At 34.7% G+C, this 15073-nt stretch overlaps 1 long non-coding RNA gene across 1 annotated transcript in view; it reads right to left on the bottom strand.

Annotated features, from left to right (window-relative positions):
• The window catches only part of LOC136833150 (uncharacterized), a 147416-nt gene that overhangs the window by 37811 nt on the left and 94532 nt on the right, over window positions 1-15073 (bottom strand). Inside the window, exon 3 of the long non-coding RNA XR_010851371.1 lies at window positions 3547-3575. This is a non-coding gene — a long non-coding RNA (uncharacterized lncRNA). The remainder of the gene's footprint in view (window positions 1-3546; window positions 3576-15073) is intronic.

The raw sequence follows: 15073 nt of genomic DNA, 5'->3' as shown, positions 1-15073 counted from the left end.
AGCTTTCAACCAGAAAATACTCAAAAGAGACAAGCGTGCTACCCAGTCATCGCAACACTGGTAAACCACTCAACCATGAATCAGTTATGGATCAACACATATGGACAATGTACATTCTAATTGCAAACAGACCTGAAATCAAGTAAGCTTATCATTATCAGTAGTGATATTATTGTTCCTAATGTTCCAATACCGTCAAAATTTACGGTAATATATGATTAGGGTAGTTGTTACGAACAAAAAAATATGGATACAGATGGCAATGCATATAACATTATTATTATTATTATTATTATTATTATTATTATTATTATTATTATTATTATTATTATTATTATTACTGCTATATAACAATATTTTCCACGGACAAATTATATTTCTTTAGTTAAACAGAAATGCCTGAGCTTTCATTCTTTCTTTTTCTAAATCTTCAGCTGAAAAGCCTTATGGACAGAGTCAACAGACTATAAACCCCAAGAGGGCTCCAAAGGTAAATCAGCCTGCAAAGAGAAACAAGTTAAGGGAAAAGGTCATTAATAGTTAACTATGAGGGAACAGAAAATAAAACCAGTACACCTTAATTCAGGAGATGTCAGCAGAAAGCAGGAATGAATTTTCTCCTGGCTTAAACATTCAAAGACAAGAAGACTCCACAACTGTACTAGCAAACAATTCCACACTGTAGTCGTATCCCAAATACAACTCCTAGCCAACTGATTAGTATTAAACCTGATACTAAAAAACGACATACTGTTTGCAGCAGCAGCCTGCCTAGTGTTGCGAACAAAAACAGCTAGGTCACATAAAAGAACAGAACAAAGAAAACAAGCTGTTTTCCAGAAAGAATGCTAAAGTGAAAAATGTCAAAAACATAAATCGAGAAGCTAACATATGCAGAAACCAACGCAAAGAAAAGAGAATCAAAACACAAACAATGCGTTAATTAAATTCTCTACACTTCTTAATTTTGCACCAGTTACTGTAAAAGGGGGGACTAAATTCCATGAGTACGAAGGAACTCATAACAAGAGCTTTTGTAAAAATAACAGATGATAATGTGTCGTGTGAATGAATGTGGAAACTGAAAGAAGGGGAATTAGTTAAGGAGCTCGAAAAAACACAAGTTGCCAGGAATTACAGGAAAAGGGAAATTAAAACATCATTATGAACACAGGACAGGGACAATACGGAATGTGTACAAAGGTGACTCTGCGTTTACTTTACAGAATATCCCACAAGTTAGAGAATCAGAGAGAGAGAATAATTGAACATATCTCCCTCAAACATTTAATACTAACAACCGTGAATACTGAGAATATTTTAACAACGACCTCAGCATTTTGACAACAAATTTTTTATCTCTTTCTCTTAGACTTTTATTATAACTAGGAAAAGTTAACGTTAAAATGTTGTAGTGTTTCTCATACTACTGTTTCTTTATTTATAAAACAAAATAGACGTAAAATAGTTAACTTCATTCATAAAACAAAACAGGTTAAAAAAAACGGTAGCACTCTTTCACCCCTCTCCTTCCCTCAGATCAACCACTAGCCTTTATTCCTCATTTCTAAAGCAAAACGAACAGATATTGAGAATAACTTCACCCTTTCATTTCCTCTTTTTCTTTTCCTCTCTCTTCTCTAGTCTTTTTCCTCATTTAAAAACCAAAAAAGTTTCTGTAACTCTATTTCTCCAAGATCTTGTTTTATTTATAAGCACAACAAAAAAAGAAAAATAAAAAGTCGACGTTAAATGTGTAAAAGTGTCTCTCTCTCTCTCTCTCCTCTCTCTCTCTCTCTCTCTCTCTCTCTCTCTCTCTCTCTCTCTCTCTGTGGAAGCGATGACGTGCCGCGCCGCAGTTAAATAAAATCGCATAACAACGCAACAGGCAAATCAAATCTCAACCCGCAAACAAGATTTCATATCAGTCCCTCACTTCCAGAAAATTGTTTCCAACAACCATAGAAACTCCATATCAATTTTCCTCTTTTATATTTTGGGGGGAAAGAGCCTCTTCTCTTCCCTTTCATCGGATGTGTCTAAGGGGAACCACCAGATATTCCAGTTTTTGCTTAATTCAAAGGCTTTTTCTTGCAAATCTATTTCATTTTTCTCTCTCACGAAAAACAATACCGGGTCATTTTTTCTTTTTTTATCACTTCATTCTTTTTCCTCAACGCTGATATTCTGCCTTGTTTTAATAAACTCATATAATTAAGTAATTTCCTTTACACGTTTCTTATTTTTCTTATTCCTAGCTAATTTTTTTTACTGTGTTCTCCCTACTTTACTTCGTTACCTAGTTCTCACCTTCATCTGTCGGCTCCTCTTCTGAAAGGAACACTCCTACTGCCTGCTCGAACATTTTCAATTAGTTTTCCTGAAGCTCTTCATTCCTCTCGCCTAAAAAAATATCCTGAGAAATTTATGCCTCATTAAGGTATCTCCAGGAATGTTATTCAGAGGCTCCATATTCATGCAACCCTACTCTAGAGGAATGTCTTATAAACACATTTTTTTCTATTTGTATAACTGATGATACACTATTCCCAATCCAATCAGCTTTCTTCCTCACAGTAACCTGACATTATTTTTGTCGTTTATCCGAACTCCCTAAGTTACAACTACAATGAAAATTGTGACATTTTTACGCAATGCTAAAATAAACGGACAATTATGATACAGGTTCATAGCACACAAGAGGAAAATTAAAGTAAACATAAAGCGCAAAGAAAATTATTAAACACAAAAAGGCAGTTGTGAAGGATTCATAACAAATATAACGGGGATATTAACGAGCAAGGACAATAATAATGTACACAGAAAAGCAAACCTGCAAACAGAGTGTATATATAAAACATAAAAAGACAAGTACAAGGCCGATGCAAAACACTGAAGGATTACTATAATCCATATTTAACAGAGAAAAGGATAATAATAACGCAGATATAAAGCAACAAGAGTGTTGTATCACACGCCCTGCCTAAAGCAAACAAGAACAGTTATAGCATATGTAAAAAAAGATTATATAAAACAAATAAAACAAACTATGAAAATTTTACAGCAGATGTAAAACACAATTAAACGAACAAAAACCACTACAACTTAGATATAAATGCAAACGATAACTAGAGCACAAATAAAATCTAACAGGGACAAACATAACGTAGATATTAAACATATCTAAACTGCGGATATGAAACAAAGAAAATTATCAAGCAGATCTGGAACAAATCAAGGCCTCTGTAACTCAGGTAAAACACAAAACAGCGATAATTTTAATGGAGATGCAAAAGAAGTACCATTATCATACATCTATAAAAACCACTATAACGGAGGTATACGTAAAGGATTGACATTGATAATGCAGAAATGAAACAAACAAGGGCCATTATATTGGGGGTAATAATACAAACAGGGATAATTGTGAGTTAGATGCGTCACCAAACAAGGTTAAGAGTCAACTCTAAGCTGAAGAGGTCAAATAAACGTGCAATCTCGCAACCAAAGAGAAGCAGTAATAAATAAAGAACATTTTCTTCCTACCTTCAGTTTTACCGGGAAATGCACTGCAACTGAAATAACAAATGCATACATAATTATCTTCATTCATTTCACATGCCTCATTAAAAGACTCCAGAGAGCCTGCTACACCATTCTACCAAAGGAAATTAATTTTTCGATATATATATATATATATATATATATATATATATATATATATATATATATATATATATATATATACTAATATATATATATATATATGTATATATATATACATACATATATAATATATATATATATACTAGAATATATATATATACTGTATATATATATATGTATATATATATACATACATAGAAGATAACAGTAAGAGAATAATACACATTTCCTTTCACATGAAGTGCACGTCTACTGGCTGATGTAAGCATTATCCACAGCCACAGGAAAACTAATCAAAGACCCAGTAATCTAGATAACAATGATAATAACCGCCGAAATAACAAAGACCAGGCACATTTGTAACGATATATTAACCACGACAACAGCAAATATGAAGGTGATGATAAACGCCTGTAGTCTAAATTATTATTATTTAGAAGATGAACCCTATTCATATTGAACACGCCTACAGGAGGCCACTAAGTTGAAATTTAAGCTTCCAAAGAATATGGTGCTCATTAGGAAGAGAAGGTAAAGGGAAATACATAAAGAAGAGATCCCACTTATTAGAAAGAGAAAAGAGATTAATAAATTAATAAATAGATAAAAATGTAGTAAAGTGCAAGGAGAACAGCATTACGGTAGTAATGCATTGCATCTTTGCTTGAACTTTTGAAGTTCCAATTGCACGACATCGTCAGCGAGACTGTTCCACAGTCCAATGGTGTGAAGAATAAAGGACCTCTGGAACTGAGAAGTTCGACAGCGAGACACATTTACTGCATATTGGTGCTACTGTTCAGCGAATCTGGTTGTTCTCCTCAGGAAAAGGGGATCAGGGATCAATTGTGAATGTGAAAGATCTCTATTAAAATCCAGCTTATGAAAAAGTGACAAGCAAGAGACCATCCGTCGATGGTCCAAGTCATAACTGCTAATATTAGGAAGCAGAAACCTACTACAACGAACCCCTCTATCTAAAAGGGATAAATCTCTGGCAGAAGCAGACATCCACACCGGAGAACAGTATTCTAGTAAAGGAAGGGCAAATGACTTAAATCATGTTGCGTTGATTTCATCACTGTTATAAATATATGAGGCCTTATGAACAATACCAAACTTTCGTACGCCATTTGCTGAAACTTTCATTTGATGTTTTTCCAAAAAATAAGATGTGGGTCAAAAGTTACATCAAAAATAATTAGAAGCGTCAGGCTCATTCAGCAAAGTCCCATCCACCTGAAGGAGAGGATGTGGTGGAAAATCTGTACGAGATCTGCTAATCAACAGAGCTCTCGTTTTACTGGAGTTAAGTAAAACGAAAACTCCAGTAAAAGTAAAAGAATATGTGGGAGCAGAAACTCATGCACTAAAGTTCACTTGAACTTTAGTTGGGAAAAAGCGGCAGTAAGGATAAGCATGGCAATAAGAAATGCTCCTAAAAATCCCATACTACAAACAGCATACAAAATAACACCTATAAAAAAGAAAGTTAATGTTCTTGCGGAAAAGAACGAGGATCGCATTTCATTAACTCGGAGAAAAGGGATTCTGTCTTTGCGAGAAAACATATTCAGAGAGGGAAATATATAATTATGCTTTGTTGTAGCTCTCCTTTGATGCATCCGACGGAACAGAAACTGGGGATAATGTTAATGATATTCATTATTTGGATTTGCTTCGTCCCCGGGTCTGTATTTCTGGAAGACAAACGGCCACAAGCTCTTTCTCATGTACAAAAATAAAAACAAATATTTACACGGTTCTATACATTGGTAAAGAATGAGAGAGAGAGAGAGAGAGAGAGAGAGAGAGAGAGAGAGAGAGAATATCTGTAGAGTGATTCCAGCGTTCTAGGTGGGAATTACCTTGAGAGAGAGAGAGAGAGAGAGAGAGAGAGAGAGGAGTAAAAAACCCATTAGCTCTCAAACCTGGAGTTTAAAAGGTTTGAACTTGACGCTTCTCTCCTTGCTATGACAATTTCCCTCGCTGTAACAACAAAGGTTTTTCCCCCCCATTCAACAAATATCTCTACACTGAGTGACTTCGACTCTACGCATTTAACGTGACAAAACAATGTTCCAGAATTTATGAAACGATGGTGGAGGAACCGCTGGAAAAAATAGAAGGTATATATGGCTACCTCGCTCACATTTCAACTTCATTTTGTCATATCTTAGGGACAGGATTTATATTTGCGTTCCTTTTTCCTTATTGTTCCAAATAAATTCTATATATACTCGTCAGTCTGTTACACAGGCTTCAGTGACTACACTAATATAGTAAAGGACAACGAATCTTACACTTGTTCAGTTCGCAAGGTTATTACGTATTTGACTGTTCAGTTTTAAGATGCTTGAGGATAGATACTTAAGGATAGAGCTTTTGTCCGTTAAGAAGTCTATGGTTCTGTCTTAGATCGTTAGTAATGCTCAAGACCAAAAATTTATTTACATTCCACTGCAACTTGCGCTATGAATTGACCTGTACCTCATTTCGAAGACGAAACACTGAATGAATATTTAATATAAAAATTGAACTTTACGCTTCGTCCCCTAAATATTTCAGTTCCTGGTTGTGAAATTCTGTCGCAGCCACGAGATCGTGAGAACTGGTTGTTATTATATGCCGTTGGTGCATGTGCGATTAGTTCATATGCGACTTTCCATTTTTTCCACCCATCCATACGGCTGACAAATTAATGCAAGTTTAGGAATACCTATAGTAGAAACTGGAAAAAAGGGATGGGGAGATAATGTATATTTGTATGTGTGTATCTGTATGTGTGTGTGTTACAGAGAGACCGTTACAGAAACTATTATTGAGACTATGACATAGACTGAAACCACGTGGTCTTGTGACTAAGGGTCAGTATATTCAAGAGAGAAGGGAACGAATATTCCGTGGCCGTTGGTTACAAGCAAGCTCAGCAGTTTATCGTACAAAGCAAAGGTGAAAGGTCAAATACGCAGTTCGAGGGTTACCCGATGTGGATTCGATGGTGAGAGAGAGAGAGAGAGAGAATGGTGAATAAGTGACCCATCTCTCAGCGTAGACGAGACTTAGAAACTTTCACATTTGTCTCTCTGGTATGAAGTAACATGGACTGTTTTTACGGGCAAGTTTTGGGCTTACTTTATTTTAGTCTTGGACCAAGCTGACTCCAGTACAGAAGCCCATTCATAGAAGGTGGAAATTTATATATATTCAAAGGGACAATAAAGTATAAACTACCTTTTCCACTTGATTAACCTTGAAGAATATGTCTGTTATTTACAAAGAAGATAGTTCTTCTTTGGAGGGGTGGGTAGAGCTTTCGACTGGAACGCTGTTGGCCCAGCGTTCGACTCTCCGAGCCGCCAGTGAAGAGTTAGAGGAATTTATTTCTGGTGATAGAAATTCATTTCTCGTCATAATGTGGTTCGGATTCCACAATAAGCTGTAGGTCCCGTTGCTAGGTAACCAGTTGGTTCTTAGCCACGTAAAAATAAATCTAATCCTTCGGGCCAGCCCTAGGAGAGCTGTTAACCAGCTCAGTGGTCTGGTTAAACTAAGATATACTTACAAAAAGATAATTTGTTCCTACAAAAATATAAACTGAACATGACCGGGGGCCCATGCTGCCTAGACCACTCTCTATCTAAAATATATATATATATATATATATATATATATATATATATATATATATATATATATATATATATACATATATATATGTATATATATTTATTATATATATATATATATATATATATATATATATATATATATATATATATATAGTCTCAGTAATTAGGCGGCTACTTGGAAATCTTAGCTTAATGATAAATAATATTGCCAAGACCAGGAAGAACATTCTTTATTGTACAAGCTTTTCAGGTATAAAACCTCACCATCAGGCTGAAAAAAACCGACAAGGATGAGAATCAATAAAATTACAATAAAATGAATTGTCATAATAAATCTTCAGCAAAATACTAACGAAATATATAAAATGAACAAGTAAATACAAACTAAAAGGGTGAGACGTAAAATAACGAAAAAATTAAAAACACAAACATAAAAATATGAAAATAAAACTAAAGTGAAATGTCAACAAACTACCACTCACAAAGTAAAATATTTAACGACCTAATTGAGTACCTACTATGAAATTACACGATAGCTAGTTGAATACCAGACGAGTTGTTGTTCAATTTACGGCTTCATCTTTTTAATAGTCATGACTCTGAAATTAAAAGGTCAGTCTATTTGAACAATAAGACAGTACCCGAAAATCCAGGTCAGTGAAAGGATGGTCCTGTGCTAAACTGTGTTCTCTAATGGCAGAAAAAGGGTGGTTTGGAAAGGAACCTAGTTCTAATAGAAAGACCTCTGTGTTCCAAAATTCTGTGTCTGAGCCAGCGGGAACTAGATCCCACGTATCGCAGACCACACTGCGAACAAGTGAACAAGTAAACGACACAGGAATTAAGGTCCACAGGCAGAGTAGGCTTCTCTCTCAAAAGTGATCTTATTGTCAAAGGATTACAGAGAAAACAAACCGGAAACTGATTTGAGGGAAACAATGCTCAAGTATTTCTTGTAACTTTTTCGGACCATATAGCTACTATGACCAAGGTGAGGCAATTTAATGTACTTTACATCTTTACTAGCAGTACTGTACACCGGTCTGGGACAAAACTTTTCATTTAAAAATTTTGTCAGAACTTTGTAAAATAAAAAAATGGGATATGAGTTTTCAGAAAAATAATTCTGGAGGAAAACCATATCTTGATGAAATAATAAAAATCACAACGAACATTGTAGGCTCTTTTAAATGAAAAGTTTTTGTCCCAGACCGGTGTACAGTACTGCTAGTAAAGATGTAAAGTCTTAAATTGCCTTACCTTTGGTCATAGTAGCCCATATGGTCCGAAAAAGTTACAGCTGGCTATTTAAGCATTGTTTCCCTCAGATCAGCCAGTTTCCGGTTTGTTTTCTGTAATCCTTTTTTACAATTGTGATCAATTTGAGATAATAGATGTGGTCATATTGCCTGTGGACCTTAATTCTGTTGGCGTTGTGTGCCAAATTACTTGTTTCAGTTATGGTGCATATCGCAGTGTGGGAATTTTATGATATGTGGGATACTCAGTGTGACCTAAAGGCACACATCGCCCTGGATTGCAGACTATAGAATTTACAACATGGAACACAGAGGTCAATTTCTATTTTATAGAATTTATTAGTCATTTGGTGTTTGCCAAACCACTTTTATGTATGTCTGCCACAGAGAACACAGTTTACACACACACACACATATATATATATATTTCACTGACCTGGGATTTTATATATATATATATGTGTGTACTGTCTTTGTTCAAATAGACTGACCTTTAATTTCAGAGTCATATAGAATATATAAAACAGATGAATATAATACATATAAGGACATACATGTTACAAACAGACACACATTGGTATTCAACTATTTTGCTATATAAATTTGTATTTTGCATAAAATAAAAGGTACAACTAGGTTATTTAATTCTGCGGTTTTACTTGTGAGTGTATCTGTCTGTTTCACAGTAGTTTTCTGTACTTTTCATATTTTTATGTTTGTATATTTAATTTTTCATTTTACGTCTCACCCATTTAGACTGTATTTACCCATTGTCCCATTTTATTTGTTTTTCTTTAGTATTTTTGCTGAAAATTTATTTCCTTCATGACAAAATTTTATTGTAATTTTATTGATTCTCTTCAACATTGTCGGTTTTCTTTGTATTATGATGATGATGATTTTGAGGTTTTATACCGCAAATGAATACTTATCCTTCCCGGCAAATGTACAAAAATAAAGAATACTGCACCCCTGGTCTAATACGGCAAAAAATTTATCATTTGTTAAGATATATATATATATATATATATAATTTTATATATATATATATTTGCCGGGGATATATATATATATATATATATATATATATATATGTTGACACACATACATCATCTCCCCTGTTCCAGTTTTTACTGTGGATATATTCCAAAACTCAATCGGTGTTTTGTCATCAATATGGATTTTTTTACTGAAAGAAAGAAAATGCAAAAAATGCAGCATATTTACATAATAAACATTATATGTGTGTTTAATTTAATACACACACATAATATATAAAAAGCCTATATATATATATATATATATATACCACATGTATATATTTCAAAAGGTAAAATGTTATTCGCCTAACTAGTCTGTATTTACCAGTATTCATAATCCATTATATCTTTTTGGTCATCGGAACCTTCATATTTTATTTCAATTATCTTCACATACCAGGAAACTGTTGGGAGGGGCCAGCATAACAATGTGGAAAATCAGAAACTAAAACACAGTGACTAAAAGGCTAAAGGAAAACTTAATTCTTTATCTGAGAAGCCATTATTTAAAAGATATACTCTCGTTTTAAAATCTCTAGACTTTAAACTGCCCGGAAAGATTTCGTATGAAAAATGTGGAACCATGAAGATTTTACTCGGCATTAGGGACTTGAAACGAGCAGATATCTTAGAAAAATCACTACTTGAGAAGAACAAATGAAAGAAAGAATACGTTGTTAGAGAGTAAGAAAAGAATTCCTAGACATCTTAACGAGAGAGAGAGAGAGATCTCTTGTGCCACACAAAAATCATCAATGGCTTGCAATAAAGAAGTACAAGTCACGAAGAAGAGAGAGAGAGAGAGAGATACATTCTATTACAATATTAATAATGAATGGTGATAAGACAGCTACTGGATAAACAGCATGTACCTAGTGTACTTTGAAATTTGGAGAGGTGTACCTTAAGAAATATATTTGTGTCGATCGTCAAAACACCCTTCCTGACGATTATTGTTTTTAAGTTATTGGTGTTTTTGCACCGATTCCTAAGAATCAGGAGATATCTCCGAACCTGTAGAAGTTGTTTGTCAAGTTCTCGGTCCCCCGTCCCCATTTTTCTCTTTTTTTGTTGGGGCAATGTTCCCTGAAGAAAAACACAATGAACAAAATATACACAATATAATCATTGTACCATTATGTACATGTTTAAAATCAACAACAATATATATATACATATATATATATGTATATGTATATATATATATATATATATATATATATATATATATATATATATATATATATATATATATATATATATCATGAAGCTACAAATGTCGCAATAATATCAAATTCACTATTACAATATTAATAATGAATGGTGATAAGACAGCCGGAATGGTAGCGTGAATTTGATACCTTAAGAAATATATTTGTAGCTTCATGATTGTATTTAAATCACGGTGTGATAAAAAATTCATATATATATACACACCCCGTATGTATGTATATATATATATACATATATATATATATACATATATATATATATATATATATATATATATATATATATATATATATATATATATATATATATATATATATATATATGTATATATACACACACAACAGTTCCGTTGCTAATCTACAAATGAGCTTAACAAACTGGAAAAACGTACCAATACACCAAATGTCCCCAACAAACAAAATATATCCAATGTACCCATACTCTAAATGTACCCACTGAACAGAATATTTATCATGGGGGGAAATGCCCCTAATGCACCAAATGCATCAAATAGGTACACTTTGTCCTTTGGGTACATTTAATACATTTGGTACATTAGTCAACTGGGCAATTTTAGTCCGGGAGCCAAGTCCCGATTTTTAGCCGAAGTGTGCATTATGCGATGCATAGTTGTTTGAAGTGGATTTTGACACTTTAGATGCCCCAGATGAAAATTCTGATAAGTGCCACCTTTTCACCCTTGGGGAAATTAAAATATTCAAGATGGCCGCCATTAGATATACCAGTTCAGGAAATCTCTCAAAACTGCCAGTTTAATTGGCAAAAAATGGGCAAATATTACTTAATTCATATTTTTATGAATTACATTTGTCTGATATGCATATTCAGTGACTGACATCATTGTTTAAAAATCCAAGATGGAAGCCATCACTGAAGATGATCCATGAAATCACTTTTTTCTTCAAGATTTCACGGCAACCGATATTTAAACTTCATATTGTTCAGAGTTTTGAAGGTCTCTGAATAATTCTGAACGATAACCACCCCTTTGGAAATTCAAGATGGCTGCCATACTGGATGCTTATCTAAAAAGTATAGACCTAGTCAAAGCATAGGCTGATTAGCAAGGTAAAATAAATTATGCTATAAGGTTTCCTTTATCTTTTAAAAACATTAGAAAGATTCCTCAGAGGGCAACTCAGCGACATCAAGCTTGTATTTGGAATGGGATATGGACAGACATAATGAAAGAGACTATATTAATGCGCTTTGGACATGGTCCTGGTGGTTTGACTGGAATTACTCTAGACCAAGCAGCAGTGAAGCGCTGGCATTGAGTTTGCACATCTGTAGCAGACTTATTAAAGATGTTGCGGACCTGGGAAAAGGGGAGCCGATATCTAAAGACAAGCACAAAGAAGAGACAGCTTCTAGAATAAGGACTGATGATAAGGACAGACAAAAAATAAGAGAAACTTCAACAGTGCATTGACCCTTTAATATAAATGACAGCTCTACTGATGATGCACTTGTAAATATTGTGACTGGAGGGGTCTATAGAGGGAAGGTCAATGCAGATCAAGCTGTCAACACTGGAACAAAACAGATGAAAGAGCTTGAGATGGGTTTGCCTGATAACTTCCACAAGAGTATACCAAGCAAAGTTACAAAAATAGCAGCCACTACCAAGAAGCAATTAAAACAGTGCCGGATGGACATATTGATACAGGTCTTATCTTTAGCAACAGGTCGGGACATTTCTGTGAAAGAGGTTTTGAAGTATGAACTGGTCCATTATCCATATTTAAAAAAGAGAATGGTCTGCCTCGACTCAGGATTGCCAAAGCGAAGGCCACTTTGAAGAAGAATCTCAAAGTTGAAGTATCATCAAGAATATCTGAGAAGCCAAATGCCATTGTGCTTGATGGCTGTGCTATCCTTTGGGTGGTTCACTGGCCAGTAAATGGGCAAATTAAAGACTTTGTTGGTGGGTTCATGGCTTATATACTTGCTAGGTTGTCTCAATGTGCCCATGTGCATTTGGTGTTTGACAGATATAGAGATTATAGTATCAAAGATGGAACTCACTCTTCCCGATCCAGGAAAGTAACAACATGTCAATGTAAGCTCTCATTGGATACTCCACTGCTACCTCAATCAGTTATACTGACTATGCCTAAGAACAAGGAGCAACTTATAAATATCATCTGTACGGAACTTCCTAAGAAAGTTCAACAGAATCCTACCCCATCATCCCTCATCATAACAGGAAAAGACCCTGTTCCAATTGAAGTCAAGGATCGGTCTCTTCATGAATGTCTTCATCTTACCACTACCCATGAAGAGGCAGATGTCATAATTCCCCAACAGGTGATGAATTTTGCAGCAAAGGGACGCAGGTCTATCAAAGTGGTTTGTTATGACACTGATGTCTTTGATGTGGTTACTTCACTTCTACCATGAAGAGAAATTAACATCAGTGGTCCAGATGAAAGCGACCAATCCTGGCCGAGCATCTGTAGATATTGGAGAAACCAGTGAAAAGCATAGTGACATCATACCATATTTAGTTTCAGCACTTGCTGTGACAGGTTGTGATACTGTTGGAGCGTATTATGGTATTGGCAAGGCAAAAGTGATCAAGGGCTTGCAGTGTGGCCACAAATTAACTTGTACCGGTAACCCAGACTCAGATATTGGAGAAGCCATCAAGGAGGCAACTGCATTCATTTCAGTTCGTTATGGTGTAAAGCACACTCCAGGAGAAATGATGAGTGGTATTCGGTTTCAGTTTTGGCTGTCAAAAACTGGGACTATGGATGTTTATAACCATGGATGGGCAAAGGATGAACACTTTATATGTCTCTAGCCAGTCACTATTTCAAAAGATATGGAAACAGCTCCACCAGAACTCCTGAAATTAATCCAATGTTCTTGTGCTTCTGAACAACCTTGCTCTACATTAAGATGCAGTTGTGCTTCATCACAACTAGATTGTTCTGTGTTTTGTAAATGTGGTGGGGAAGACAATTGTCTTACTCGAAGAACTGCGACTCCTGACAAAGCTGATGACTAAGTAGCGCTTAACAACCAATTTCATTTTATAGTTCATACAAATCCTATATCATTGGGTGACTATGTAAAAATCTACCGTCGAACTGCAAGGCAGCTTAATTACGTGGTTTCAGTGATTTTGAAAAAGTGACGCATACCATTCACTTTCTTATTTAGATTCAGTAAACAATACAGCTAGCTTGGAGTTCTAAAAAAGACTGTCTTTGAAAATGTACATTTAATTCGCTAGTCAATAAAGTTACATTTGTTATGAACTAGAGGCATTTATCATCTGTTTTCAATGAATCTTGATAATTTAATAGTAAATGTCTGTAATGGCGCCATCTTGTTTTTTATTAAATTATTTTCATCCATCTCTAAAACTCTGAACTAAATGCAACTGCCATCTGTTTTCAAGGAATTTGGAAAACTAAGAGATTTTATGAATCAATGTCCATGTTGGCGGTCATCTTGATTTTCCAAACCATAATTTTCATTGGAAATTGATGCAATATGATTGGCTGATCTCTATGACCTCTAAAACTATGATTTAGGTGACAATGGCCTTCAATTTTTCAATTATTCTAGAAATCTTTAGTGATTTCTCAAATCAGGATGTCTAGAGGTGGCCATCTTGAATTTTTCAATTTCCCCAAAAGTGCCAGAGTGGCACCCGCCGAAATCTTCATCTGGAACATCCAAAGAGTCAAAATCCACTCTAAACAAGTATGCACCATGTTTTGCACACCCCTACTCAAAATTACCCAGACTATTTGGGTACATTCAGTATACAGAGTTCATTAGTCAATTGGGTATTTTGTCCACTTGGTAAACTGGGTACATTTTGCCAATTAGGTACACAGGATACGTTTAGTCCGTTGTGTACATTTCGTAAGTTGAGTATATTTTGTCTACTGGGTGCATTTGTCAACTGATTACATTTTGTATACTGGGAAGATTAGGTTCATAGGTATGTGTTTCTATCTGGTACATTTTGCCATGTGGTTCTTGGCAAATAATGTCTAAAAAATTATTGGAAACAGTACTCAACAAATATCACCTAAAGAGGTTCTGATATATCCACAGATTTATAACATTCACTGAATTTCAAACTATTCCAATTACCAGATATGCTGGCATTTTGTCTGTGGTAACCCATATTGATTATATCTGCATAGTGTAATTTTTTACTTTCATAATCTGACGCCATGCCGGCAGATAACAATAT

This window comes from Macrobrachium rosenbergii, chromosome 51 (assembly GCF_040412425.1).
Source record: "Macrobrachium rosenbergii isolate ZJJX-2024 chromosome 51, ASM4041242v1, whole genome shotgun sequence".
Lineage (NCBI taxonomy): Eukaryota > Metazoa > Arthropoda > Malacostraca > Decapoda > Palaemonidae > Macrobrachium > Macrobrachium rosenbergii.
The sequence above is the reverse complement of the archived record's forward strand: the minus strand, read 5'-3'. Positions and strand labels throughout refer to the sequence as shown.